We start from the raw sequence: 3,263 nt of genomic DNA, 5'->3' as shown, positions 1-3,263 counted from the left end.
TTACTTTTGAGTTGATTAATACTTTTTTGGTAGGATTAGTGTGAGATATTATGCAACGTTTCCATCAAAATTGTTATATGTAAATATGTTTTCTTCTATCAATTTGATGATTTATAATGCATGTGTTGAATTGTTCTTATCTTCTTGCAACATACCTATAATAATATATTTATAGTGATTCTATTAATTGTTGCAATTAATCTTCTTGCATAACGCCTCTAATAACATATTTATAGTGAATCTTTGGATTGATGCAAGTATTTTCTTGAATAGCTATCGTTTGTCACATAGAAGATAAAATAATTTATTCATTTTTATGAATGTTAAATATTTTAAAATTTGATATCTCTCGGCAAATTTTACATAGATTTTTTAAAATATAGGTATACTAGTTTAATTAGAATAACACAATTTTAGATGTCTACACCTAAACATAAAATATTTCTCATCAAATCTGAAATAAATGCTTTTAACTCTATATACAAATTAAAAAATTATATATAAAAATAAAAAATAATTATATCAAAACAACTTTCAAAACTAATTTAAAAAAACAAAATTATAAAATATAATTCTACATTTTATCTTAATAATAATTTATAATAAAAATAAAAGTTCTTATAACTTAACAAAATAAACTGAAGATTTAAAAAAGTAATTGTAGCCATAAAGACAATTTCAGCAAGTAAAATATTTTAAAGAAAACTTCTTTTTAACTCCCTCAAAATTAGGGGAAAAGCCGAGAAAATTTTAAACTACTTTTGTTCATAGTTTCTGAAACGGGTTTCCTAAACGGTTCTGCTAACAAATAGATGAAGCCTATATATTTTCTCCATTGCTTTTCAATCATATGCAGCTTCTCATAACAAATAGATGAAACCCTAGACATTTTCTTCATTGCTTTTCAATCGTATGCACTTCTGTTAACAAATAGATGAAGCCCTAGATATTTTTTCCATTGCTTTTCACTTGTATGCAGAATGGTGCAAGAGGTATGTAGAAATGCATTTTAAATGAATGTAAATTCAAAATTGAAGTATTAAGAATGAATCCTCTACTAAATTGAAAGGTTTTGTTTGTGAGATTTTGTTGTGGCTACTAGAAATATTTGAAACCGCATTGAAAATGTTTGTCAAAAATGAGATATTATTAGAAATTCGAGTGGACAGATTGAAGGGTTTTGCGAATAGGGAGAAGGGTTTAACAAATAGGGTTTTGCAAATAGGGATATAATTATGCTTCAAGTTTGGCCATATTTCTTTTTTGAGAAATTGAGCACCGATTATGTTATATCCTTGCTTTCATGCATTCTATGATTTGCCTCCAGAGTGCTTTGAAAGATTTGTGGAAGGTGTTATCAAAGTGATAAGTACCATTCCTCATGATAACTAGAAAGCAATATTAAAGTTCTGTAAAGCCTATTCTCAGAGGTTTCATAACCGGGAGAAGGAAACTTTTCAGTGGCTCATTGATGTGATTACTGCAAATAGCAACTGTCTCGGGACTAAGTGATGGATGATGAAATGTAACATGAAAATAGCTTGATTGAATTTGTGATGTGGAGATTATAACTGCAAATGGCTTCAGTGAATTTTTTAGTCATGGGAAGAAAGGACACTAGAAATAGGGATATAATATTCCTAAGTCTGGCCACATTTTTTTATGAGAATTTGGGCACCAGTTATTGCATATCTTTTCTTTTAGATGGCTGAATCTGAAGATCACACATTCTAAACTGCTTTGAAAGATATGTAGTAGGTCTTAGTAAAGTGGTAAGTACCAGTACTCTTGATGGCCAGAAAGCAATTTAAAGTTTTGTATAGATTCTTCTTAGAGGTTTCATAACTGGGAGAAGGAAGCTTTTTAGTGGTTTGACTGATATGATATGGCTGACAATGACAAGTGCAAATAGCAATCGTCTCGGGACCAAGTGGTGGATGATGAAAGATAACATGAAAATGGCTTTCTTGAATTTGTGACATTGGTTACTTTGTGGAGATTTTAACTGCAAATAGCTTTAGTGAATTTAGAGTCGGCGGAAAATGACACTAGTGTCCATACCAAGTCCCAAATTACTTTCTAGTAGATCAAATGAAAATGATTGTCCACCATGGGTGTTGAATAATATGATATATCTAATCTAGTTCTAAGTCTGAGACAAATTTTTTGAACAGCCACAATAGAGCCTCACAAGCAGAATCCCTCAATTTAATAGAAGATTTATTTTTAATATGCTCAATGTTGAACCTACATTCATTTAAAAGTGCCTCTTTGCATACCTCTTGCATAGCAGGAGATGCATTGCTTTGGAAGATTCTAGTCAAATGTTGCTCCAGTGTAAGCTGCATACAACTCAAAGGTATCATATGGGATTGATTTCTCCATATAGTAGAAAATGTTTCTGACAGTTTCTTTTTTAAGAAGTTCAACTCTCCAGTAAAAGATGAGTTGGAGATTCCAAGCTTCGCAGATAAATCAGCAAAAACACTTACATGATTCTGAGAGATTGTTGGGGAGTCCAGAAAATCTTCCAGATATTGCATCCATGCCTGAAAGCCTTCTTCAAATAGTGATGAGAAGCAATGGGGAAAATATCTAGGGCTTCATCTATGCTAGAGAAGTAAAAGGCCCCTTCCATGTTAAGATGAATACATGAGATCAACACACTTTTTGTAATCCTTAATATCTTTTCTTTTCTGAGAAATTGGGCACCAGTTATGGCATATCTTTTCTTTTAGATGGTTGACTCAGAAGATCATACTTTCTATGATTCATTATGCAATGCATTGGCAAATAGAAGACATAATAGTCTCAGAACATATTCTCCAGGCCTCTTCAGCGAGTAGTATAGCTTAATTATGTTCAATGCTGTTTATGTTTTGTGGCATGAGTTGGTTTACAACAAGTTTAATCTGTTCTATTTGGAGCTGTATTTGTTCTTGTTGCCCTCTGGCAGAGCTGTGTTATGTGTTGGATACAACAATGTTGCTGCTAATGTGAATTTCTTGTTATGTAGTTGAGACTGTTATGTTTGCTATTTATGAATGCATCGCTCAGAAAAATGTCTTTTGGATTTTATAGCTGTAGCCACTCTATACTTTCTTTGGACAGCCTTTTTGTGTTTGTGTAGGACAACATCTCCTCTGTTGATGTGGCTGTTCCATTTCTGCTGTTTCAACACTGTCTTTATAATAGTGATACTTTGTAATTTTTTTATGTTGCTCCCAATAAAAAAATGATATAATATTTATGATATTTTATAT

General features: G+C 31.6%; 1 long non-coding RNA gene across 1 annotated transcript; it reads left to right on the top strand.

Moving 5' to 3' along the window:
* Positions 1-746: 746 nt before the first annotated feature.
* Positions 747-3,039, top strand: LOC131078843 (uncharacterized). Its single transcript, XR_009113851.1, has 2 exons — positions 747-992; positions 2,294-3,039. It is a non-coding gene; the product is annotated as an uncharacterized LOC131078843 (long non-coding RNA).
* Positions 3,040-3,263: the final 224 nt, after the last annotated feature.

Source organism: Cryptomeria japonica, chromosome 2 (genome assembly GCF_030272615.1).
Source record: "Cryptomeria japonica chromosome 2, Sugi_1.0, whole genome shotgun sequence".
In the NCBI taxonomy this organism is placed as follows: domain Eukaryota; kingdom Viridiplantae; phylum Streptophyta; class Pinopsida; order Cupressales; family Cupressaceae; genus Cryptomeria; species Cryptomeria japonica.
The sequence above is the reverse complement of the archived record's forward strand: the minus strand, read 5'-3'. Positions and strand labels throughout refer to the sequence as shown.